The 27,708-nt window shown below is 32.7% G+C and overlaps 1 long non-coding RNA gene across 4 annotated transcripts; it reads left to right on the top strand.

Moving 5' to 3' along the window:
• The first annotated feature begins 489 nt into the window (after positions 1 to 489).
• On the top strand, positions 490 to 27,357 carry LOC121795552. 4 transcript variants are annotated; one of them, XR_006049555.1, is made up of 53 exons: positions 490 to 768; positions 840 to 958; positions 2,064 to 2,159; positions 2,338 to 2,585; positions 2,691 to 2,783; positions 3,281 to 3,361; positions 3,529 to 3,641; positions 3,778 to 3,983; positions 4,093 to 4,198; positions 5,314 to 5,395; positions 5,562 to 5,674; positions 5,811 to 6,018; positions 6,128 to 6,233; positions 7,356 to 7,437; positions 7,604 to 7,716; positions 7,853 to 8,060; positions 8,170 to 8,275; positions 9,399 to 9,480; positions 9,647 to 9,759; positions 9,896 to 10,103; positions 10,213 to 10,318; positions 11,441 to 11,522; positions 11,689 to 11,801; positions 11,938 to 12,145; positions 12,255 to 12,360; positions 13,483 to 13,564; positions 13,731 to 13,843; positions 13,980 to 14,189; positions 14,299 to 14,404; positions 15,527 to 15,608; positions 15,775 to 15,887; positions 16,024 to 16,279; positions 17,514 to 17,595; positions 17,748 to 17,860; positions 17,997 to 18,286; positions 18,395 to 18,499; positions 19,653 to 19,768; positions 19,873 to 20,013; positions 20,124 to 20,261; positions 20,398 to 20,865; positions 21,037 to 21,145; positions 21,423 to 21,515; positions 21,640 to 21,714; positions 21,913 to 22,008; positions 22,879 to 23,069; positions 23,584 to 23,602; positions 24,097 to 24,202; positions 24,595 to 24,696; positions 24,931 to 24,966; positions 25,415 to 25,593; positions 26,494 to 26,554; positions 26,652 to 26,739; positions 27,050 to 27,357. It is a non-coding gene; the product is annotated as an uncharacterized LOC121795552 (long non-coding RNA). The 4 variants fall into 4 exon arrangements; XR_006049556.1 differs by lacking the exon at positions 26,652 to 26,739 and having other exon boundaries at positions 27,080 to 27,357; XR_006049554.1 differs by having other exon boundaries at positions 26,494 to 26,739.
• Positions 27,358 to 27,708: the final 351 nt, after the last annotated feature.

The raw sequence follows: 27,708 nt of genomic DNA, 5'->3' as shown, positions 1-27,708 counted from the left end.
TTAGTTAAAAAAAAATTAATACCGACCATTTAGCTTCAAGATAAGTAAAAGTAGATGTCATGCACCTAGGATCATATCTCGTCTCATTCCTTTAAACCATTAACTTCATTAATTCAACTAAGAGATTTAATTCATTTGCATGAAATTAATTAAATCTAGAGGTTAAATAATTTAACCATGAATTTACCTTGCTCAAATTATGCAAGGACACAAACAAATTTAAGACAATAAATCCCAAAGCTTCAACTTAGACATAGCTTACTAGTTAAATAATTCTAACTTTAGGAATTAATTATAATTATCATAAAAGTTAGATTAATCCAATATTAAAATTTAGGGAAGACTTTGGCTCAAATATTTTAATTTTAAAGAGTCCATTCAATATAATAAAAGATAAATAAAAGAGGCCATAAATAAATAAAAGAGGCCCTAAAAATTAATTAATTTTAAGAACCATTCTTTAGCCATTAAAGAAATAAATGATCAAGCCCTACTCACGTCATACTCACTTTGCGCCTCCTGCCCCCCTTCCCACGTCTCTCTCTCAAACCTCCCTTCTCTCTCTCGCCTCTGCCGGAAACGGCTACTGCCGGTCACGCCGGCGCCGACCAGCCGCCCCTCTCTCCTTCTTCCTTTCTCTTTCCTTCTTTCCCCTCTTCTCACTCTCTCTCTCGGTCTCCTTCTCCACCAGCACCACCGCCGGCTGGAAACCGCCGCTGCTGCCGTCGGGCTGCCGCCGCCGCTGCGCCGGCCGCCGCCGCTTCGGAGGTGAGTATATTTCACTTTTTAAATTTTGTAAAACAAGTTTCTAAACTTTGAATCTTTGCTTAAATTTTCAGAAATCAAGAGGGGTTGAAAAGACATTGAAAAAGAGTGTCGTCTTTTGCCGGATTTCGTCACCACCGCCGGGCTGCCGTCGCCGCCGCTGAGCCGCCGGAGGGCAGAAACTCCAGCCCATGTATGATTTCTTATTTCCTTAGTTTAATCTTTAATTAATTGGCTTATGTATTTGTGATTCAAGAGGCCAAGGTTTTCCTATTTATGCTTAAGAGTTGAGATCTTGAAGAAATATTAAGCATGCTTGTGTTTTGGGTTTTGGGATATGTACTAAATGATGGCATGCTTTGAAGAAAGAATTTTGGTAGGGAACTTACTTAGATGATGAGAAAAAGCTTGATGAATGAACAATATGCAACTCTCCTCTCCTTGCTAGCTAGACTCTTGAAGCACTTTCCTCCAAACTTGAATGGGTGGAAACATGGATTTTTGTGGGTGGAATGGATAAGTTTATATGATGAAACTGATGAGAGATTGTGATGGGAAAAAGGGTTGATAGGGATGTTCTATTTATAGTGAATTTCTTACCGTGTGATGTTTAATGTGGCGACAAGATACATAAGGCTCCTCTCCTCTTATTCTTCATACTCATCATGGTGTTGGGGACTTTGTTCCTCTGATTCTAATTAACTCACTGTTGGAGCATGCATGGGGAGGATTTATTCATGCAAGATTTTGAAAATGATAATGCATGTGTGCTATATGGGCAATGGCTAGCTGCAACAGGACGAGCAATTTTGTTTAGGTTTGTATACTCAATGTCATACACAAACTAAACATTGCACAATTATGCCCACTGTTGAGGTTTTGGGGCACTTCAGGCCTTTGTTTGCTGCGTGCATTTGAATAAGCAATATCTATGGGATATTAAGAAACCTATTTAATATTGTAAGCATTATATCTGGGATGTTGAGTAATACTAGTTCAGTCATGCACTTTAGCTCATTCTTCAATTTAATATTTGCCATGTTTTTCTGTTAATTCATCAATTCAATAAATAGGTCATAAAGTCTAATATTTAGATGCATCAAAACATTTGTATATGGTTTCCAAAAACAAAGATGATGAACTTGTGATTTTAAGGTCCCATATTGTTTCATGCCTATTGTTTGTTCTACTTCTAATTTACGGAACAGTTTAAACATTATTTACTACAGATTTATGTAAAAAAGTTTACTAATTATATTACTAACCTATTTAAATATATTTTTCTATTTATGTATCAGGTTGCATAGAAAAGAGAAGATTATGATTGCAGCTTTGGAAAAAGGCAAAACACCAATTTTAAGAGAACCGTTTAATGCAGAACAGTTTCAAAGCAGGTACGTAGAAAAAATAAAGAAGGTATGCTATGGTTTCCATGACCACAAGTCCACAAGTTGATCCAGTTCTTTCTCGACTTCATGTATAATATATTGTCGGTCTTAATATCGTGGCCAAGTGTTACTGATGTAAACATTTGTAACCATTACAAGTCCACAAAATTTCTGAATTTTGCAGGTTATTACAGATGTAAACATTACGATAGGAAGAAAAAAAAGGAAAAAAAAGTGTTGCTGATGCAGCTGAAGCTATTCAAGCACCGGGCAACCTGTATAGGAGTCTGAGAACAATTCCCAAAAACAGGAAAAAAAAAGAAGAAAAGAAAAAAAGGAAAAAAATTGGAAAAAAGGAAAAAAAGAAAAAAAAGGAAAAAAGAAGGTAGAGACGAATACTCAACGATGCCTGTGGAGCATGAAGATGTTGAGGTTTGAGCTGTTGTTTTCCCTCTTACCTTTTGTGTGATTGCTGAATTTATTATTACGGATATCATGATAGATATTTTTGACTAACTGAGCCATTTTTCTTTATAGCCAAGAGAAATGACTTTGGAAGACATTGAGAACAGATTAGGATAAAGACGATTACTCAACTAAAATGTGCGGTGTGGAAAGAACGGCTTAAAGGTTAGGGTTCAAATTATTGCTTGACCTTATTTGTGACAGTTATATTGTTAGGTCTGTTTATGTGTGTTTTCCCCCTTAAGTTATGGTTTTGCATCGTGGGCTCATTGTATCCCACTTTTTGGGTGAAAACATGTCCCTCAACCGTATGATTTACAACTTACTGGAAACAATGATTGCATGTTTGCATCATAGAAATTTGTTACAATTACAAATGGATACAATTTTATCAGGCTATGATGCTAATGTATGCTTAGAAAAATAACTCTTGACCTGTGCATCTGTTTTGCAAGTCAGTTTGGTGTCTTTTGATCATTTCATTATAATTTTATCGTTCTGTTTTTCTTGAGGATAATTTATCTGGTTAGCTCCCGTTGAAGAAATTGTCAGTTTTTCTATGTGTGGTTTCCTTGTCTACCAATTTTTTTTTATAGATTTAGCAACGTTAGCATGATATTGTCCTGCCTTAGTAATTCAGTCTTATATCTCTCCCCTGATAGGTAACCAAAAATTTGAGAATATACAGGGTTCCGCTTTTGCTATTATTAGCGAATGATTGAAGTAATATGGAGCTTTTCAAGGTATTATACTACTTTCCATTATAACTCATTCATCTTATAATCAAAAATTGATTAGGTTATTCCACTTTTCCATACCATTATATTGATTTTTCTCATGCCGCATATCCATTGCAGATAATTATGATTCTGGTAGCATTTTATTCATACTTTTTATATTTTATTTTCAGAATGCTTCAAATGGTGTGAGAGGATAAAGGCTGTCGCTGAACTAACAGAACTTGCACCCGCCAAAAAGATTACTCCCGGAGATTTTTCAGAAGTTTGTCATACAATAAAGAAGGTATGCTATGGTTTCCATGACCACAAGTCCACAAGTTAATCCAGTTCTTTCTTGACTTTATGCAGAACATATTGTTGGTCTTAATATCGTAGCCAAATAATTCGTGTTGCCTGCACAACATTTTTGAATCTTGCAGGTTATCACAGATGTAAACATTGCGATAGGAAGAAGGAAAAAAAATAGTTTCTATTGCAGAAAAGGGCAACCTTTTTAGGGGTCTGAGAACACTTCCCAAAAAAAAGAAAAAAATGGAAAAAAAAGAAAAGAAAAAGAAAAAAAGGAAAAAAGAAAAAAAGTAGAGATAATTACTCAACTATGCCTGTGGAGCTTGAAGATGTTGAGGTTTGAGCTACGATTTTCTTTTCCCCTCTTACCTTTTGTATGATAGCTGAATACAATTAGGGACATCACGATAGATATTTTTGACTAACTGGCCCATTTTTCTTTACAGCCAGGAAAAATGAGTTTGGAAGAGATTGAGAGCAGATTAGGATTCCTTATTCAAACGGAGACGATTACTTAACTAAAATGTGCTGTGTGGATAGAGCAGCTTAAAGGTTAGGGTTCAAATTACCATTTGACCTTATTTATGACAGTTACATATTTAGGTCATATATATGTGTGTTTTTATGTCTGTTTTCCCCCTTAAAATATGATTTTGCATCAAGGGTTCATTGTATCCCACTTTTTGGGTATAAACATGTACATCAACTGTATGATTTGCAGCTTATTGGAAACAATGATTGCATGTTTGTCTCTAAACTGAGATTTCAGACACTATCATGCGTCCCAGAAATTTGTTACAAATGGAAACAATTTTATCTTGCTCTGATGCTAATGTATGAATAGAAAAATACCTCTAGACCGGTGCATCTGTTTCTAAGTCAGTTGGTGTCTGTTGATCATTTCATAGATGATTATGTTTCATAATTATTTTATCGTTCTGTTTTTCTTAAGGAAAGTGTTTCTGGTTAGTTAATATGCTCCCGTTGAAGATTGTCAGTCATTCCATGTGTGGTTTCTTTGTCTACCTAAATATTTTACTGATTTAGCAACGTTAGTATGGAATTGTTCTGTCTTAGATATTCTTCATCCTATATTTACAAGTATATGGATTCTACAATCTGCTTGTTTTGAAATTTTCTTTTGCTCTTAAGATAAACCTTTATTCAATTCCTTTGCCAATGTTTAACTTGGACAAATTTATCTTGTATATTTGAAGCAAAATAGTATATGGGGTGTAGATTAATCCTCATATCATGGCTTTTTATTATCAATTTTCTTGATATTCTCTTTAAATACTGCTTTGTTTATTGGTCTTTTTTAAAAAGGTTATATAATGCTGCAGTATACATTTTGTTTTTGGTTCTTCGATGTTAGAGTATTAAACTTATTGAGATGCTTTTGTATGAATTGCTTTAAAAATTGAGGCCACCCATTCAAAATTGTTATCTTGCTAATGATAAAATCTGTAATTCAATTTTTAATTTCTGATTTTTTTGTTTCAGCTATTGTGTCTTTTAAAGAGCAGCTGAAGCATGCTTTAATGAAATATTGAGGGTTTATTTACAAGAAACTGTATGAACATCCCAAATTTTTGTTCCTTGAATGAGGTTTGCTAACTTTAGTTGTTAGATGGCACTAAACCTATCTTATATCTCTCCCATTATAGGTATCCAAAAGTTTGAGAGATTTACAAGGTTCCGCTTTTGTTATTATTAGCGAATGAGTGAAGCAATATGGAGCTCTTAAAGGTTAATATGCTACTTTCCATTATAACCCATTCATCTTATAAACAAAAATAGATAAGGTTATTCCACTTTTTCATATCATTATATTGATTTTTCTTGTACCACATCCATTGCAGATAATTATGATTCTGGTAGCATTTTATTCATACTTTTTATATTTTATTTTCAGAATGCTTCAAATGGTGTGATAGGAAAGAGGCTGTCGCTGAACTAACAGAACTTGCACCCGCCAAAAAGATTACTCCTGGAGATTTTTCAGAAGTTTGTCATACAATAAAGAAGGTATGCTATGGTTTCCATGACCACAAGTCCACAAATTAATCCAGTTCTTTCTTGACTTCATGCAGAACATATTGTTGGTCTTAATATCGTAGCCAAATAATTCGTGTTGCCTGCACAACATTTTTGAATCTTGCAGGTTATCACAGATGTAAACATTACGATAGGAAGAAGGAAAAAAAATAGTTTCTGTTGCAGAAAAGGGCAACCATTTTAGGGGTCTGAGAACACTTACCAAAAAAAGGGAAAAAATGGAAAAAAAAGAAAAGAAAAAGAAAAAAAGGAAAAAAGAAAAAAAAAGTAGAGATGATTACTCAACTATGCCTGTGGAGCTTGAAGATGTTAAGGTTTGAGCTACGATTTTCTTTTCCCCTCTTACCTTTTGTATGATAGCTGAATACAATTAGGGACATCAAGGTAGATATTTTTGACTAACTGGCCCAATTTTCTTTACAGCCAGGAAAAATGAGTTTGGAAGAGATTGAGAGCATATTAGGATCCCTTATTCAAACGGAGACGATTACTCAACTAAAATGTGCTGTGTGGATAGAGCAGCTTAAAGGTTTGGGTTCAAATTACCATTTGACCTTATTTATGACAGTTACATATTTAGGTTATATATATGTGTGTTTTTATGTCTGTTTTCCCCCTTAAAATATGATTTTGCATCAAGGGTTCATTGTATCCCACTTTTTGGGTATAAACATGTACATCAACGGTATGATTTGCAGCTTATTGGAAACAATGATTGCATGTTTGTCTGTAAACTGAGATTTTAGACACTATCATGCGTCCCAGAAATTTGTTACAAATGGAAACAATTTTATCTTGCTCTGATGCTAATGTATGATTAGAAAAATAACTCTAGACCGGTGCATCTGTTTCTAAGTCAGTTGGTGTCTGTTGATCATTTCATAGATGATTATGTTTCATAATTATTTTATCGTTCTGTTTTTCTTAAGGAAAGTTTTTCTGGTTAGTTAATATGCTCCCGTTGAAGATTGTCATTTGTCAGTCATTCCATGTGTGGTTTCTTTGTCTACCTAAATATTTTACTGATTTAGCAACGTTAGTATGGAATTGTTCTGTCTTAGATATTCTTCATCCTATATTTACAAGTATATGGATTCTACAATCTGCTTGTTTTGAAATTTTCTTTTGCTCTTAAGATAAACCTTTATTCAATTCCTTTGCCAATGTTTAACTTGGACAAATTTATCTTGTATATTTGAAGCAAAATAGTATATGGGGTGTAGATTAATCATCATATCATGGCTTTTTATTTTCAATTTTCTTGATATTCTCTTTAAATACTGCTTTGTTTATTGGTCTTTTTTAAAAAGGTTATATAATGCTGCAGTATACATTTTGTTTTAGGTTCTTCGATGTTAGAGTATTAAACTTATTGAGATGCTTTTGTATGAATTGCTTTAAAAAATAAGGCCACCCATTCAAAATTGTTATCTTGCTAATGATAAAATCTGTAATTCAATTTTTAATTTCTGATTTTTTTGTTTCAGCTATTGTGTCTTTTAAAGAGCAGCTGAAGCATGCTTTAATGAAATATTGAGGGTTTATTTACAAGAAACTGTATGAACATCCAAAATTTTTGTTCCTTGAATGAGGTTTGCTAACTTTAGTTGTTAGGTGGCACTAAACCTATCTTATATCTCTCCCATTATAGGTATCCAAAAGTTTGAGAGATTTACAAGGTTCCGCTTTTGTTATTATTAGCGAATGAGTGAAGCAATATGGAGCTCTTAAAGGTTAATATGCTACTTTCTATTATAACCCATTCATCTTATAAACAAAAATAGATAAGGTTATTCCACTTTTTCATATCATTATATTGATTTTTCTTGTACCACATCCATTGCAGATAATTATGATTCTGGTAGCATTTTATTCATACTTTTTATATTTTATTTTCAGAATGCTTCAAATGGTGTGATAGGAAAGAGGCTGTCGCTGAACTAACAGAACTTGCACCCGCCAAAAAGATTACTCCTGGAGATTTTTCAGAAGTTTGTCATACAATAAAGAAGGTATGCTATGGTTTCCATGACCACAAGTCCACAAATTAATCCAGTTCTTTCTTGACTTCATGCAGAACATATTGTTGGTCTTAATATCGTAGCCAAATAATTCGTGTTGCCTGCACAACATTTTTGAATCTTGCAGGTTATCACAGATGTAAACATTACGATAGGAAGAAGGAAAAAAAATAGTTTCTGTTGCAGAAAAGGGCAACCTTTTTAGGGGTCTGAGAACACTTACCAAAAAAAAGGAAAAAATGGAAAAAAAAGAAAAGAAAAAGAAAAAAAGGAAAAAAGAAAAAAAAAGTAGAGATGATTACTCAACTATGCCTGTGGAGCTTGAAGATGTTGAGGTTTGAGCTACGATTTTCTTTTCCCCTCTTACCTTTTGTATGATAGCTGAATACAATTAGGGACATCACGGTAGATATTTTTGACTAACTGGCCTATTTTTCTTTACAGCCAGGAAAAATGAGTTTGGAAGAGATTGAGAGCAGATTAGGATCCCTTATTCAAACGGAGACAATTACTCAACTAAAATGTGCTGTGTGGATAGAGCAGCTTAAAGGTTAGGGTTCAAATTACCATTTGACCTTATTTATGACAGTTACATATATAGGTCATATATATGTGTGTTTTTATGTCTGTTTTCCCCCTTAAAATATGATTTTGCATCAAGGGTTCATTGTATCCCACTTTGTGGGTATAAACACGTACATAAACTGTATGATTTGCAGCTTATTGGAAACAATGATTGCATGTTTGTCTCTAAACTGAGATTTTAGACACTATCATGCGTCCCAGAAATTTGTTACTAATGGAAACAATTTTATCTTGCTCTGATGCTAATGTATGATTAGAAAAATAACTCTAGACCGGTGCATCTGTTTCTAAGTCAGTTGGTGTCTGTTGATCATTTCATAGATGATTATGTTTCATAATTATTTTATCGTTCTGTTTTTCTTAAGGAACGTTTTTCTGGTTAGTTAAATATGCTCCCGTTGAAGATTGTCATTTGTCAGTCATTCCATGTGTGGTTTCTTTGTCTACCTAAATATTTTACTGATTTAGCAACGTTAGTATGGAATTGTTCTGTCTTAGATATTCTTCATCCTCTATTTACAAGTATATGGATTCTATAATCTGCTTGTTTTGAATTTTTCTTTTGCTCTTAAGATAAACCTTTATTCAATTCCTTTGCCAATATTTAACTTGGACAAATTTATCTTGTATATTTGAAGCAAAATAGTATATGGGGTGTAGATTAATCATCATATCATGGCTTTTTATTTTCAATTTTCTTGATATTCTCTTTAAATACTGCTTTGTTTATTGGTCTTTTTTAAAAAGGTTATATAATGCTGCAGTATACATTTTGTTTTTGGTTCTTCGATGTTAGAGTATTAAACTTATTGAGATGCTTTTGTATGAATTGCTTTAAAAAATAAGGCCACCCATTCAAAATTGTTATCTTGCTAATGATAAAATCTGTAATTCAATTTTTAATTTCTGATTTTTTTGTTTCAGCTATTGTGTCTTTTAAAGAGCAGCTGAAGCATGCTTTAATGAAATATTGAGGGTTTATTTACAAGAAACTGTATGAACATCCAAAATTTTTGTTCCTTGAATGAGGTTTGCTAACTTTAGTTGTTAGGTGGCACTAAACCTATCTTATATCTCTCCCATTATAGGTATCCAAAAGTTTGAGAGATTTACAAGGTTCCGCTTTTGTTATTATTAGCGAATGAGTGAAGCAATATGGAGCTCTTAAAGGTTAATATGCTACTTTCCATTATAACCCATTCATCTTATAAACAAAAATAGATAAGGTTATTCCACTTTTTCATATCATTATATTGATTTTTCTTGTACCACATCCATTGCAGATAATTATGATTCTGGTAGCATTTTATTCATACTTTTTATATTTTATTTTCAGAATGCTTCAAATGGTGTGAGAGGAAAGAGGCTGTCGCTGAACTAACAGAACTTGCACCCGCCAAAAAGATTACTCCTGGAGATTTTTCAGAAGTTTGTCATACAATAAAGAAGGTATGCTATGGTTTCCATGACCACAAGTCCACAAATTAATCCAGTTCTTTCTTGACTTCATGCAGAACATATTGTTGGTCTTAATATCGTAGCCAAATAATTCGTGTTGCCTGCACAACATTTTTGAATCTTGCAGGTTATCACAGATGTAAACATTACGATAGGAAGAAGGAAAAAAAATAGTTTCTGTTGCAGAAAAGGGCAACCTTTTTAGGGGTCTGAGAACACTTACCAAAAAAAAGGAAAAAATGGAAAAAAAAGAAAAGAAAAAGAAAAAAAGGAAAAAAGAAAAAAAAAGTAGAGATGATTACTCAACTATGCCTGTGGAGCTTGAAGATGTTGAGGTTTGAGCTACGATTTTCTTTTCCCCTCTTACCTTTTGTATGATAGCTGAATACAATTAGGGACATCACGGTAGATATTTTTGACTAACTGGCCTATTTTTCTTTACAGCCAGGAAAAATGAGTTTGGAAGAGATTGAGAGCAGATTAGGATCCCTTATTCAAACGGAGACAATTACTCAACTAAAATGTGCTGTGTGGATAGAGCAGCTTAAAGGTTAGGGTTCAAATTACCATTTGACCTTATTTATGACAGTTACATATATAGGTCATATATATGTGTGTTTTTATGTCTGTTTTCCCCCTTAAAATATGATTTTGCATCAAGGGTTCATTGTATCCCACTTTTTGGGTATAAACACGTACATAAACTGTATGATTTGCAGCTTATTGGAAACAATGATTGCATGTTTGTCTCTAAACTGAGATTTTAGACACTATCATGCGTCCCAGAAATTTGTTACTAATGGAAACAATTTTATCTTGCTCTGATGCTAATGTATGATTAGAAAAATAACTCTAGACCGGTGCATCTGTTTCTAAGTCAGTTGGTGTCTGTTGATCATTTCATAGATGATTATGTTTCATAATTATTTTATCGTTCTGTTTTTCTTAAGGAACGTTTTTCTGGTTAGTTAATATGCTCCCGTTGAAGATTGTCATTTGTCAGTCATTCCATGTGTGGTTTCTTTGTCTACCTAAATATTTTACTGATTTAGCAACGTTAGTATGGAATTGTTCTGTCTTAGATATTCTTCATCCTCTATTTACAAGTATATGGATTCTATAATCTGCTTGTTTTGAATTTTTCTTTTGCTCTTAAGATAAACCTTTATTCAATTCCTTTGCCAATATTTAACTTGGACAAATTTATCTTGTATATTTGAAGCAAAATAGTATATGGGGTGTAGATTAATCATCATATCATGGCTTTTTATTTTCAATTTTCTTGATATTCTCTTTAAATACTGCTTTGTTTATTGGTCTTTTTTAAAAAGGTTATATAATGCTGCAGTATACATTTTGTTTTTGGTTCTTCGATGTTAGAGTATTAAACTTATTGAGATGCTTTTGTATGAATTGCTTTAAAAAATAAGGCCACCCATTCAAAATTGTTATCTTGCTAATGATAAAATCTGTAATTCAATTTTTAATTTCTGATTTTTTTGTTTCAGCTATTGTGTCTTTTAAAGAGCAGCTGAAGCATGCTTTAATGAAATATTGAGGGTTTATTTACAAGAAACTGTATGAACATCCAAAATTTTTGTTCCTTGAATGAGGTTTGCTAACTTTAGTTGTTAGGTGGCACTAAACCTATCTTATATCTCTCCCATTATAGGTATCCAAAAGTTTGAGAGATTTACAAGGTTCCGCTTTTGTTATTATTAGCGAATGAGTGAAGCAATATGGAGCTCTTAAAGGTTAATATGCTACTTTCCATTATAACCCATTCATCTTATAAACAAAAATAGATAAGGTTATTCCACTTTTTCATATCATTATATTGATTTTTCTTGTACCACATCCATTGCAGATAATTATGATTCTGGTAGCATTTTATTCATACTTTTTATATTTTATTTTCAGAATGCTTCAAATGGTGTGAGAGGAAAGAGGCTGTCGCTGAACTAACAGAACTTGCACCCGCTAAAAAGATTACTCCTGGAGATTTTTCAGAAGTTTGTCATACAATAAAGAAGGTATGCTATGGTTTCCATGACCACAAGTCCACAAGTTAATCCAGTTCTTTCTTGACTTCATGCAGAACATATTGTTGGTCTTAATATCGTAGCCAAATAATTCGTGTTGCCTGCACAACATTTTTGAATCTTGCAGGTTATCACAGATGTAAACATTACGATAGGAAGAAGGAAAAAAAATAGTTTCTGTTGCAGAAAAGGGCAACCTTTTTAGGGGTCTGAGAACACTTACCAAAAAAAAGGAAAAAATGGAAAAAAAAGAAAAGAAAAAGAAAAAAAGGAAAAAAGAAAAAAAAAGTAGAGATGATTACTCAACTATGCCTGTGGAGCTTGAAGATGTTGAGGTTTGAGCTACGATTTTCTTTTCCCCTCTTACCTTTTGTATGATAGCTGAATACAATTAGGGACATCACGGTAGATATTTTTGACTAACTGGCCTATTTTTCTTTACAGCCAGGAAAAATGAGTTTGGAAGAGATTGAGAGCAGATTAGGATCCCTTATTCAAACGGAGACAATTACTCAACTAAAATGTGCTGTGTGGATAGAGCAGCTTAAAGGTTAGGGTTCAAATTACCATTTGACCTTATTTATGACAGTTACATATATAGGTCATATATATGTGTGTTTTTATGTCTGTTTTCCCCCTTAAAATATGATTTTGCATCAAGGGTTCATTGTATCCCACTTTTTGGGTATAAACACGTACATAAACTGTATGATTTGCAGCTTATTGGAAACAATGATTGCATGTTTGTCTCTAAACTGAGATTTTAGACACTATCATGCGTCCCAGAAATTTGTTACTAATGGAAACAATTTTATCTTGCTCTGATGCTAATGTATGATTAGAAAAATAACTCTAGACCGGTGCATCTGTTTCTAAGTCAGTTGGTGTCTGTTGATCATTTCATAGATGATTATGTTTCATAATTATTTTATCGTTCTGTTTTTCTTAAGGAACGTTTTTCTGGTTAGTTAATATGCTCCCGTTGAAGATTGTCATTTGTCAGTCATTCCATGTGTGGTTTCTTTGTCTACCTAAATATTTTACTGATTTAGCAACGTTAGTATGGAATTGTTCTGTCTTAGATATTCTTCATCCTCTATTTACAAGTATATGGATTCTATAATCTGCTTGTTTTGAATTTTTCTTTTGCTCTTAAGATAAACCTTTATTCAATTCCTTTGCCAATATTTAACTTGGACAAATTTATCTTGTATATTTGAAGCAAAATAGTATATGGGGTGTAGATTAATCATCATATCATGGCTTTTTATTTTCAATTTTCTTGATATTCTCTTTAAATACTGCTTTGTTTATTGGTCTTTTTTAAAAAGGTTATATAATGCTGCAGTATACATTTTGTTTTTGGTTCTTCGATGTTAGAGTATTAAACTTATTGAGATGCTTTTGTATGAATTGCTTTAAAAAATGAGGCCACCCATTCAAAATTGTTATCTTGCTAATGATAAAATCTGTAATTCAATTTTTAATTTCTGACTTTTTTGTTTCAGCTATTGTGTCTTTTAAAGAGCAGCTGAAGCATGCTTTAATGAAATATTGAGGGTTTATTTACAAGAAACTGTATGAACATCCAAAATTTTTGTTCCTTGAATGAGGTTTGCTAACTTTAGTTGTTAGGTGGCACTAAACCTATCTTATATCTCTCCCATTATAGGTATCCAAAAGTTTGAGAGATTTACAAGGTTCCGCTTTTGTTATTATTAGCGAATGAGTGAAGCAATATGGAGCTCTTAAAGGTTAATATGCTACTTTCCATTATAACCCATTCATCTTATAAACAAAAATAGATAAGGTTATTCCACTTTTTCATATCATTATATTGATTTTTCTTGTACCACATCCATTGCAGATAATTATGATTCTGGTAGCATTTTATTCATACTTTTTATATTTTATTTTCAGAATGCTTCAAATGGTGTGAGAGGAAAGAGGCTGTCGCTGAACTAACAGAACTTGCACCCGCTAAAAAGATTACTCCTGGAGATTTTTCAGAAGTTTGTCATACAATAAAGAAGGTATGCTATGGTTTCCATGACCACAAGTCCACAAGTTAATCCAGTTCTTTCTTGACTTTATGCAGAACATATTGTTGGTCTTAATATCGTAGCCAACTAATTCGTGTTGCCTGCACAACATTTTTGAATCTTGCAGGTTATCACAGATGTAAACATTACGATAGGAAGAAGGAAAAAAAATAGTTTCTGTTGCAGAAAAGGGCAACCTTTTTAGCGGTCTGAGAACACTTACCAAAAAAAAGGAAAAAATGGAAAAAAAAAAGAAAAGAAAAAGAAAAAAAGGAAAAAAGAAAAAAAAAGTAGAGATGATTACTCAACTATGCCTGTGGAGCTTGAAGATGTTGAGGTTTGAGCTACGATTTTCTTTTCCCCTCTTACCTTTTGTATGATAGCTGAATACAATTAGGGACATCACGGTAGATATTTTTGACTATCTGGCCTATTTTTCTTTACAGCCAGGAAAAATGAGTTTGGAAGAGATTGAGAGCAGATTAGGATCCCTTATTCAAACGGAGACAATTACTCAACTAAAATGTGCTGTGTGGATAGAGCAACTTAAAGGTTAGGGTTCAAATTACCATTTGACCTTATTTATGACAGTTACATATTTAGGTCATATATATGTGTGTTTTTATGTCTGTTTTCCCCCTTAAAATATGATTTTGCATCAAGGGTTCATTGTATCCCACTTTTTGGGTATAAACACGTACATAAACTGTATGATTTGCAGCTTATTGGAAACAATGATTGCATGTTTGTCTCTAAACTGAGATTTTAGACACTATCATGCGTCCCAGAAATTTGTTACTTATGGAAACAATTTTATCTTGCTCTGATGCTAATGTATGATTAGAAAAATAACTCTAGACCGGTGCATCTGTTTCTAAGTCAGTTGGTGTCTGTTGATCATTTCATAGATGATTATGTTTCATAATTATTTTATCGTTCTGTTTTTCTTAAGGAACGTTTTTCTGGTTAGTTAATATGCTCCCGTTGAAGATTGTCATTTGTCAGTCATTCCATGTGTGGTTTCTTTGTCTACCTAAATATTTTACTGATTTAGCAACGTTAGTATGGAATTGTTCTGTCTTAGATATTCTTCATCCTCTATTTACAAGTATATGGATTCTATAATCTGCTTGTTTTGAATTTTTCTTTTGCTCTTAAGATAAACCTTTATTCAATTCCTTTGCCAATATTTAACTTGGACAAATTTATCTTGTATATTTGAAGCAAAATAGTATATGGGGTGTAGATTAATCATCATATCATGGCTTTTTATTTTCAATTTTCTTGATATTCTCTTTAAATACTGCTTTGTTTATTGGTCTTTTTTAAAAAGGTTATATAATGCTGCAGTATACATTTTGTTTTTGGTTCTTCGATGTTAGAGTAATAAACTTTTTTAGATGCTTTTGTATGAATCGCTTTAAAAAATGAGGCCACCCATTCAAAATTGTTATCTTGCTAATGACAAAATCTGTAATTCAATTTTTAATTTCTGATTTTTTTGTTTCAGCTATTGTGTCTTTTAAAGAGCAGTTGAAGCATGCTTTAATGAAATATTGAGGGTTTGTTTACAAGAAACTGTATGAACTTCCAAAATTTTTATTCCTTGAATGAGGTTTGCTAACTTTAGTTGTTAGGTGGCACTAAACCTATCCTATATCTCTCCCCTTATAGGTATCCAAAAATTTGAGAGATTTACAAGGTTCCGCTTTTGCTATTATTAGCGAATGAATGAAACAATAAGGAGCTTTTCAAGGTTAACATGCTACTTTCCTTTATAACCCATTCATCTTATAATCAAAAATAGATAAGGTTATTCCACTTTTCCATATCATTATATTGATTTTTCTCGTACCACATCCATTGCATATAATTATGATTGTAGTAGCATTTTATTCATACTTTTTATATTTTATTTTCAGAAAGGTTCAAATGGTGTGTGAGGAAAGAAGTTGTCGCTGAACTAACAAAGCTTGCATCCACCAAAAAGATTACCCCTGGAGATTTTTCAGAAGTTTGTCGAGCAATTAAGAAGGTATGCTATGGTTTCCATGACCGCAAGTCCACAAGTTAATCCAGTTCTCTCTCGACTTTATGTAGAACATGTTGTTGGTGTTAATATTGTGACCAAGTAATTAGTGTTGCCTGAGCAACATTTTTGAATCTTGCAGGTTATATCACAGATGTAAAAATTACGATAGGAAGAAAAAAAAGGAAAAAAAAAGCGTTGCTGTTGCAGCTGAAGCTATTCTAGCTCTGGGCAACCTGTATAGGAGTCTGAGAACACTTCCCCAAAAAAGGAAAAAAGGAAAAATGAGAAGAAAAGAAAAAAAGGAAAAAAATGGAAAAAAAGGAAAAAAAGGAGAAAAAAGAAAAAAAGGAGAAGACTATTACTCGACTATGCCTGTGGATCTTGAAGATGTTGAGGTGCTGTTTTCTTTTCCCCCCCTTACCTTTGGTATGCTAGCTGAATACTAATGAGTTTGGAAGAAATTGAGAGCAGATTAGGATCCCTTATTCAAATAGAGACATTACTCAACTAAGATCTGATGTATGGAAAGAGCGGCTTAAAGATTTGGGTTCAAATTAGCGCTTGACCTTTTTTATGACAGTTACATATTTAGGTCACATATATTTGTGTTTTCCCCTTAAGATATGGTTTTGCGTCAAGGGTTCATTGTATGCCACTGTTTAGGTATAAACATGTCAATCAACCGTATGATTTGCAGCTTACTTGAAACAATGATTGCATGTTTAGTCTCTTAAATGAGATTTTAGACACAATTTCATGCATTACAGAAATTTGTTACAAATGGAAACAATTTATCTGTCTTTGATGCTAATGTATGCTTAGAAAAATAACTCTTGACCGGTGCATCTGTTTCATAGATGATTGTTTCATTATAATTTTATCATTCTTCTGTTTTTCTTAAGGAAATTTTCTCTGGTTAGTTAATATGCTCCCTTTGAAGAAATTTTCAGTTATTCCATGTGTGGTTTCCTTGTCTACTTAAATATTTTATAGATTTAGCAACGTTAGTATGGAATTGTTCTGTCTTATTTATTCTTCCTCCTCTATTTACAATTGTATGGATCATATAATCTTCTTGTTTTGAATTTTCCTTTTGCTCTTAAGATAAACCTTTATCAATTCTGTTGCCATTGTTTAATTTGGAAAAATTTATCATGTATATTTGAAGCAAAATAGTATATGGGTTGTAGATTAATCCTCATATCATGGCTTTTTATTTTTAATTTTCTTGATATTCTCTTTATATACCGCTTTGTTTATTGGTCTCTTTTAAAAAGGCTATATAATGATGCAGTATACATGTTGTCTTTGGATCTTTGATGTTAGAGTATTAAACTTATTTAGATGCTTTTGTATGAATCGCTTTAAAAAATGAGGCCACCCATTCAAAATTGTTATCTTGCTAATGATAAAATCTGTACTTCAATTTTTAATTTATGAATTTTTTGTTTCAACTACTGTCTTTTGAAGAGCAGTTTTAAAGAGCAGCTGAAGCATGCTTTAATGAAATATTGAGGGTTTGTTTACAAGAAACTGTATGAACATCCAAAATTTTTATTCCTTGAATGAGATTTGCTAACTTTAGTTGTTAGGTGGCACTAAACCTATCTTATATCTCTCCCCTTATAGGTATCCAAAAATTTGAGAGATTTACAAGGTTCCACTTTTGCTATTATTAGCGAATGAGTGAAGCAATATGGAGCTTTTCAAGGTTAATATGCTACTTTCCATTATAACCCATTCATCTTATAATAAAAAATAGATACGGTTATTCCACTTTTCCATATCATTATATTGATTTTTCTCGTACCATCTTATGATTCTGGTAGCATTTTATTCATACATTTTATATTTTGTTTTCAGAAAGTTTCAAATGGTGTGAGAGGAAAGAGGCTGTCGCTGAACTAACAGAGCGTGCATCCACCAAAAAGATTACTCCTTGAGATTTTTCAGAAGTTTGTCGAACAATTAAGAAGGTATGCTATGGTTTCCATGACCGCAAGTCCACAAGTTAATCCAGTTCTCTCTTGACTTTATGCAGAACATGTTGTTGGTGTTAATATTGTGACCAAGTAATTAGTGTTGCCTGAGTAACATTTTTGAATCTTGCAGGTTATATCACAGATGTAAACATTACGATAGGAAGAAAAAAAAAGGAAAAAAAAGCGTTGCTGTTGCAGCTGAAGCTATTCAAGCTCTGGGCAACCTGTATAGGAGTCCGAGAACAAAAAAAGGAAAAAAAGGAAAAAAGAGAGAGAAAGAAAAAAAGGAAAATAATGGAAAAAAAAGAAAAAAAGGAAAAAAAGGAAAAAAAAAGGAAAAAAAAAGGAAAAAATGGAGAAAAAAGAAAAAAAGGAGAAGACTATTACTTGACTATGCCTGTGGAGCTTGAAGATGTTGAGGTGCTGTTTTGTTTTCCCCCTCTTACCTTTAGTATGCTAGCTGAATACATTATTATTTGGGGTATCATGATAGATATTTTTGACTAACTGGCCCATTTTTCTTTTCAGCCAAGAGAAATGAGTTTGGAAGAAATTGAGAGCAGATTCGGATCCCTTATTCAAGGAGAGACATTACTCAACTAAGATCTGCTGTGTGGAAAGAGCGGCTTAAAGGTTAGGGTTCAAATTACCGCTTGACCTTTTTTATGATAGTTACATATTTAGGTCACGTATATGTGTGTTTTTCCTCTTAAGCTATGGTTTTGCATCAAGGGTTCTTGTATGCCACTGTTTAGGTATAAACATGTCCATCAACCGTATGATTTGCAGCTTACTGGAAACAATGATTGCATGTTTGGTCTCTTAAATGAGATTTTAGTTACAATATCCTGCATCAGAGAAATTTGTTACAAATGGAAACAATTTATCTGGCTTTGATGCTAATGTATGGTTAGAAAAATAACTCTTGACCGGTGCATCTGTTTCATAGATGATTATGTCTCATTATATTTTTATCGTTCTTCTGTTTTTCTTAAGGAAAATTTTTCTGGTTAGTTAATATGCTCCCGTTGAAGATTGTCAGTCATTCCATGTGTGGTTTCTTTGTCTACCTAAATATTTTATAGATTCAGCAACGTTAGTATGGAATTTTTCTTAGTTATTTCTCCTCCTATGTTTACAGTTATACGGATCCTATAATCTGCTTGTTTTGAATTTTCCTTTTGCTCTTAAGATAAACCTTTATCAATTCTGTTGCCATTTTTTAATTTAGAAAAATGTATCATGTATATTTGAAGCAAAATAGTATATGGGGTGTGGAATAACTGCTTTGTTTATTGGTCTTTTCTAAAAAAGGTTAGATAATCCTGTAGTATACATGTTGTCTTTGGTTCTTCTATGTTAGAGTATTAAACTTTTGAGATGCTTTTGTATGAAATGCATTAGAAAAGAGGCCACCCATTCAAAATTGTTATCTTGCTAATGATAAAATCTGTAGTACAATTTTTAATTTATGAATTTTTTGTTTCAGCTATTGTGTCTTTTAAAGAGTAGGTTGAATCACAAACTGATTTGGATCCATCTGTTGAGAGGTCGATCCATTTACTTTGTGTTATTCCCAGCTGGAATGAGAAAAATGTTCTGGTGCTGCATCCAGAAACTTAAAATTTTTACATAATTTCTTTGTTGTTATCGACTACTTGTAATGTTGAACTTGCTTAAGCATGGTCTGTTGAACAGGTCCTGCAAGAAGTTATTGATATTGTCACCCAAATTACTGCGGTAGCATCGAAGCTTCTTAAAGATTGTGTTGTGATTTGCCTTTCAGGTGAGAAAATCTTCAAATGGTGTAAGAGGAAAGAGGCTGCTGCTGAACTAACAGAACTTGCATCCACCAAAAAGATTGCTCTTGGAGATTTTTTAGAAGTTTGTCGAACAATAAAGGTGTCAATCCAGTTCTCTCTTGACTTTATGCACAACATATTGTTGGTGTTAATATCGTGACCAAGTAATTGGTGTTGACTGAGCAACATTTTTGAATCTTGCAGGTTACTATAAGAAAAAAAGAAAAAAAGGGAAAAAAAAGAAAAAAAGGAAAAAGGGGAAAAAAGGAAAAAAAAGGAAAAATAAAAGAAAAAAGAAGTAGAGACGATTACTCAACTAAGCCTGTCGAGGATGAAGATGTTGAGGTGTGAGCTGCTGTTTTCTTTTCCCGTCTTACCGTTTGTATGATGGCTTAATACATTATTAGGGACATCACAATAGATATTTTTGATTAACCGACCCATTTTTTTTACAGCCAAGAGAAATCAGTTTGGAAGAGATTGAGAGCAAATTAGGAATTCAAGTAGAGACGATTACTCAACTAACAGAACTTGCATCCTCCAAAAAGATTGCTCTTGGAGATTCTTCATAAGTTTGTCGAACAATAAAGAAGGTATGCTATGGTTTCCATTACCACAAGTCCACAAGTTAATCCAGTTCTCTCTTGACTTTATACATCACATATTGTTGTTGTTAATATCTCTACCAAGTAATTGGTGTTGCCTGAGCAATATTTTTGAATCTTGCAGGTTATATCACAGATGTAAACCGTTGCTGTTGCAGCTGAAGCTGAAGCTGAAGCTATTCAAGCACTGGGCAACCTTTATAGGGGTCTGAGAACACTTCCCAAGAAAAAGGACAAAAAAGGAAAAGAAAACAAAAATAAAAAGAAAAAAAAGAAAAAAGGGGAAAAAAGAAAAAAAGAAAAAAAGAAAGAAAAAAGAAGTAGAGACGATTACTCAACTAAAACCTGTGGAGCATGATGATGTTGGGGTTTGAGCTACTGTTTTCTTTTCCCCTCTTATTGTATAATGTCTTATTAGAAAATAGTGTTATAAGACCTCCTGTTATGAGAATTGTTGACCTTTCATCGTTTGTTGCGGTCTTCAGCCATACATTACAACTGTAGGTATCCAAAAACTTGAGAGATATACAAGGTTCTGCTTTAGCTATTATTAGCGAATAGCGAATGATTAAAGCATATGGTGCTTCTGAAGGTATTATGCTACTTTCCATTATAACTCATTTATCTCATAATCAAAAATATATTAGGTTATTCCACTTTTCGATATCATTATATTCATTTTTCTCGTTCCACATATCCATTGCAGATAATTATAATTCTGGTAGCATTTTATTCATACTGTTTATATTTTATTTTCAAAAAGGTTCAAATGGTGTGAGAGGAAAGAGGTTGTCGCTGAACTAACAGAACTTGCATCCACCAAAAAGATTACTCCTGTAGATTTTTCGGAAGTTTGTCGAACAATAAAGAAGGTATGCTATGGTTTCAATGGCAGCAAGTCCACAAGTTAATTCAGTTCTCTCTTCTTGACTCTATGTAGAACATGTTGTTGGTGTTAATATTGTGACCATGTAATCGGTGTTGCCTTAGCAACATTTTTGAATCTTGCAGGTTACAGATGTAAACATTACTGGAAACAATGATTGCATGTTTGGTCTCATTCTGAGATTTTAGACACAATATCCTGCATCGTAGAATACATATGTCCTGATAATTCTTATCTAACATATTTAAACAATCTTGGATCAGCCTAACAAGGGATCCAGGCAAGAATCCATCATGTTTGTTCAAGACATCAACATTCAGTCACATGTTTTGATCAGCCTGAAAGATTCAAACAAGGTTGGTGCAGATTTATTTTTTAGGGCAATAAGGTGTAAATATTTTGGTAACTGCAGGCTGCAAACAGTGCCTGTATCTTGTTTTGGAAATAAAAGAGATTATTAACTTAGTGTTACTCTCGCAGGATGACAGGGAAAGGATTATTGTTCGCAGATTCAAATTTGAAGAATTGAGAATAGAGGAAATTCAATATCTTGAGGTTTCCAATCTATTTTAAGATATCTTTATTAATTTTGGGGATTAGATTTTCCACACCCCAGAGGAAGCCTTCATACAACTTTTGAGAACTTTTGTCAGCTTTTGGGTTTGGGGTAAATGGTGTTAGACCATTAGTGTTGACTTGTTTTTACATTCTTTATAGATCCTTGTAAGTGACTTTGCTTTACCTCTCAAACAGAATGATGTCATGAAATACTTTCGAGAGGATCTTCATCGGAGGCTCTTAAGTGCTGACTTCAAAGATCAAGTTGATGGCATTGAGATATTGCAGAAGGTTCTTTCAACATAAATTCTAGTTTCTATTCTGTAACTTGAAATTTTCTTTTAACCTTCGATTAGTTTTTTTTATGTCAGCATGCCGTGTGCTTAGCTATCTGAATTTATCCAATGATATTATGAAAAAGAAATGAGAGGTATCATATTTGTTGAGTATTCTCAAGACACTTGTTATTAGAACATTTGTTTATTCAGTTTGTTTGTGGAATTGCTAAAATTACAAATTGTTATTGATTTTCCAATATCTAGCTCTCTAATGATGTTACAACTAGTGCATATATATATGTTCGGATTATTCTTATCTATCATATTTAAACTATCTCTCTTGACCTTCTGTAATTTTGATAAGGTACTTGAAATTATTCCCGAGCTTCTGGATATGTTGAGAAATGAGGGTTACACTATATGTCTTTGGCATGTGATTCTGGCTGTTTTTGAATTGGATTGAATTTCTTTTTTATTTTAAAATGAAATATCTCAACCAGCATCTCCAAAGTGTTATTAAGCTAAGGAAGTTGTTGTGGAGAGTGAATGCATAGTTATTACTTTTGTTTTGAACATTGTCTTTCCTGATAATTCTACAAATTATATAGGTGATGATATTTGGATATATGTCAGGATCCTTACCGAGGCACAATTAAGTATGTTGAACTTGCTGTTATTTATGTATACTCTATAATATACTGAAATGATGGAGAGGAATGTCTTTGGACCCAAATATGTTCCAAATTGTAGTGTGACAAGGCAAGACATTCATTGTAAACTGTTTCTATAATTTATATTTGCATAATATTGAAGGGAAAAATTATTAATGACCTCATTGGTCCTTTCCTTTTTGGTTATGGTAATTAGTTTTTAATGCCCACAGGTCTAATCCAGCTGAACAAAGTGGGGACTTATCAAGACCCGTTGGCATCCCAACATTCAATCTTTATAGACTACCAATGCCGCAGGCTTAGTCTGCTGTTGGGCTAAAATCATAGAATATGGTTCTCCTGAACAGGGTAGGGGGTAAAGATGAGGAATATTTTTCAATGGAATGCTTTTTCAGAAGATTAGGTATGTCTTTGAAATATCTGCTCAGATTTGTTAATCGATGCATTTGAAAAAAGTTGTCCGAAGAACCAATAGTATGATAATTTGTTAATATTAGTTATGGGGAATCAATAGTCTTCGAATCACATTTAATCTATTAGGGACATCTTAACTAACTTAATGTGTAGATAATTCTTTGGATTTTAGTTTGAAAAGTTTGTACAATACTGAGGAAGCAAATAGACTGACATTTTTTTAAAAGATCTAACAAGATTGCATTACTGAGTGGTTGATGTTGGTCAGTAATATCTTAAAATGTTAAAAATTGTATGTTCACATGATCTCATATAATTATTGGTTTTTCAAAATTGTATTAGCACTTTACTTAATGCTTGAATTAGAACTTTTTTATCTACTTTTCTAATTTTGTCTACTGATAATATCTCTGATTCTGCTTTGTTTGTCCAATGTCATTTCTACGTTTATTTGGGCAATTATAGCTTTCTCTTGAGAAACTTATTGTTGTTTTTGGCAACAGGCTGATGAAGGCATGAAAGGTGTGCTATGAATTGTCACAAGCAACTGCTGATCCCAAGAGTAGCACAATGGGCTGTTAAAATATATCACCGTTTCTTCATTCTACTTTATCATACCGAGCTACTCCACCAAAAAATCTCATGCCATTAATGAAAATATAATAATAATTATAATATTTTTATTATTATTATAATGTATGATTTTATTAATTAGATTCAGATTTCTAAATAATATAATAATATCAATAATAATAATTATAGTTATTATTAGTATATGAATGTAGTAGAATATAATTCGCAGTTTCAAATTTTCATTAAAATTTTCTTAATTAGTTATTACGTACTAAATTAAAACAAAAACATATAATAATAATAATTATTATTATTATGACGATTTTATATTTTGATTATTGAACTAAGACATATTATATAATTGCTTATGACATTATGCTTTCTTTATTGTTTTAATAACCGATACTCTGTATATTTGACAAACTAACCTAGTTTCTTTACAGCTAACAGATATGAGTTTGGAAGAGATTTGGAGCAGATTAGGATCCCTTATTGATTCAGAGACGATTACTCAACTAAGAAGTGTTGTGTGGAAAGAGCGGCTTGAAGGTTAGGGTTCAAATTACTGCATGACCTTATTTATGACAGTTGTATATTTAGGTCATATTTATGTGTGTTCATTGTAATGATATTATGAAAAAAAAAGAGTTATCATATTTGTTTTTTTGTCAGCATGCCGTGTGTTTAGCTGTCTGAATTTATCTAATGATATTATGAAAAAAAAATGAGAGTTATCATACTTGTTGAGTATTCTCAAGACACTTGTTATTAGAACATTTGTTTATTCAATTTGTTTGTGGAATTGCTAAAATTACAAATTGTTATTGATTTTCCAATATCTAGCTCTCTAATGATGTTACAGCCAGTGAATATATATGTTCGGATAATTCTTATCTATCATATTTAAACTATCTCTCTTGACCTTCTACAACTTTGATAAGGTACTTGAATTTATTCACGAGCTTCTGGATATGTTGAGAAATGAGGGCTACACTATGACAGAAGTTTAGGAAACCATCTTTATTCCTTGCTTGGCTGAGAAGGTAACTGATTTGTTAACTGTCTATGTGATATGTTGTTAATAGTCTTCTGGCTATATGTCTTTGGCATGTGATTTCGGCTGTTTTTGAATTGGATTGAATTTCTTTTTTTTTAAATGTAATATCTCAACCAGTATCCAAAGTTTTGTTAAGCTAAGGAAGTTGTGGCGAGTGAATGCATAGTTATTACTTCTGTTTTGAACATCGTCTTTCCTGATAATTCTGAAAATTATGTAGGTGATGATATTTGGATATATGTCAGGAAGCTCCGAGGTATGTTGAACTTGTTGTTATTTATGTATACTCTATAATATACTTAAATGATCGAGAGGAATGAGTTTGGACCCAAATCTGTTCCAAATTGTTGTGTGTCAAGGCAATACATTCATTGTAAATTGTTGCTATAATTTATATTTGCATACTATTAAAGGGAAAAATTAATAATGACCTCATTGGTCCTTTCCTTTTTGGTTATGGTAATTAGTTATTAATGACCTCATTGGCCCATAGGTCTGATCCAGCTGAACAAAGTGGGGACATATCAAGACCCATGGGCATCCCAACATTCAATCATTACTCAAACTTTTATGTACTGAATTACTGATTGTCTATAATCAACACCACTATCCAAACTGATTTGCTATTTTCCGTTGAACACATCTCTTAATAATTTATAAGATGTGTTCACTTTCTACTAATTTATGTTTTTTTGAACTCTAAGGGAGAACTATGGCGTTTCTGAAATCCACACAGATAGACTACCAATGCCGCAGACTTAGTCTGGTGTTGGGCTCACAGACTGGAATGAAGCTTTAAAAATCATAGAATATGGTTCTCCTGAACAGGGTAGGGGGTAATGATGAGGAATATTTTTCAATGGAATGCTTTTCGGAAGATTAGGTATGTCTTTGAAATATCTACTCAGATTTGTTAATCGATGCATTTGAAAAAAGTTGTCCGAAGAACCAAATAGTGTGATAATTTTTTAATATTAGTTATTGGGAATCAACAGTCTTCGAATCCCATTTAATCTATTTTGGACATCTTAACTAACTTACTATGTAGATAATTCTTTGGATTTTAGTTTGAAAAGTTTGTACAATACTGAGGAAGCAAATGGATTGACATTTTTTTTAAAAGATCTAACAAGATTGCATTACTGAGTTGTTGATACTGGTTGGTAATATCTTAAAATGTTAAAAATTGTATGTTCACATGATCTCATATAATTATTAGCTTTTCAAAATTGTATTAGCACTTTTCTTATTGCTTGAATTAGAACTTTGTGATACGGATTGGAGGAGGGGGAGAGAGAAAGATGGTTGGGCCGGCAGAGAGAAAGGAGGAAGCAGGTGGAGAAGATTAAGGAAGAGAGCTGATTCCTATTTTTATGCTTTTCAATATTTGTTATTCGGTTTCCTTTATTTTAGCACTAGAATTGCCTATATATAGAGAGTCTCCTAATAGAGAGATCATCTTGGAGAGATCATTATTGGACGAGTTTTTCTCGTAGGCCTCCTTCGTGAGCATTAGGCCTCTGCGGAGGATTTCCCTTTCTGGTTTTGCTATTCAGTTTCTTTCAATAAAGCCGAGCATTTCTGATTCCAGATTCTATATTATATTCTTGTTCGTCAGCCTTTACTCCTATCACTTTGTTTATCCACTGTTCTAATTTTTCTTCATAATTTTACGTACTGATAGTATCTCCGATTCTGTTTTGTTTGTCCAGTGTCATTTCTACGTTTATTTGGGCAATTATAGCTTTCTCTTGAGAAACTTATTGTTGTTTTTTGGCAACAGGCTGTTGAAAGGATGAAAGGTGTGCTATGAATTGCAAATGCTGATCCCAAGAGATGTTTAGGTGCTGCATCTAGAAATCTAAATTTTTTACATAACTTCGTTGTTGTTACCGACTACTTGGACTACTGAACTTAACGTAAGAATGGTCTGTTGAGAAGGTCCTGCAACAAGTTATTTATATTGTCACCCATATTGCTGCGACAGCATCAAAGTTTCGTAAAGAATGTGTTGTGCTTTTCCTTTCAGGTAATAATAGTTTGGTGCAATCATAACCATAAATATTTATTTGCATTTCTTTGATTGGCTACGTAGTTATTTGTCACAATCGTAACTCTTACACGTAGTTATGAGATGCAAATGCTCATATTTTTTCCTGATGTTTTTCTGATATTCGTCGAGTTAAAATTAATAAGCTTTTGGTTATTTCTTACGTATGCTAGTTTTTACTTGTGAGATGCAAATGCTCATATTTTTTCCTGATGTTTTTCTGATATTCGTCGAGTTAAAATTAATAACTTTTGGTTATTTCTTACGTATGCTAGTTTTTACTTGATAGGTATCACTCAAAGAGGAGCTTACTTGATAGGTATCACTCAAAGAGGAGCCGACATAAAGACTCGTGCTCAGGCCATGAAGTGTGTTTAACATCAAACATCTAAACCCCTCAAAAGTTGTCTTATTATTTTTTTTTGCATTTTTATTTATCGTGTGCATAATATAATGAGTGTAGTATGTGCCACCTAAGTGTAGTGTATCTAGTGTGTTTATAGTTCGTGGAGTGTGTATATTTTTGTATAGTGCGTATATGTTTGTAAAGTGTTTGTAGTGTGTATGTTTGCTGTAGTGTGATTGTATTGTGTGTAACATAGTGTGTGTGTGTGTGTGAACTGTGTTTTTTTGTGTATTGTGTATGTAGTCACGTTTGTTTTGTGTAGAGTATGAATTGTATGTATTTTGTTTATATATTTTGTCTATAGCGTGTGTGTTATGTGTAATTTATGTAGTGTGTGTATGTGCGGTGCTTGTATTTTGAGTATAGAGCGTGTATTTTATGTCCTATGTATAATGTGCATTTTCTGTATAATGTAGTATGTGTATATTGTGAGTGAAATGTTTGTATTTTGTTTATAGTCTGTGTAATTTTAGGGTTCTGTCTATTTTGTGTATAGTGTATTTAACCTTTTTGTTTTGTGAACATTGTGTATAGTGTGTGTC

The sequence above is a fragment of the Salvia splendens genome, chromosome 3 (assembly GCF_004379255.2).
Source record: "Salvia splendens isolate huo1 chromosome 3, SspV2, whole genome shotgun sequence".
NCBI classification, from domain to species: domain Eukaryota; kingdom Viridiplantae; phylum Streptophyta; class Magnoliopsida; order Lamiales; family Lamiaceae; genus Salvia; species Salvia splendens.
This window is presented reverse-complemented; position numbering and strand designations above follow the sequence as displayed.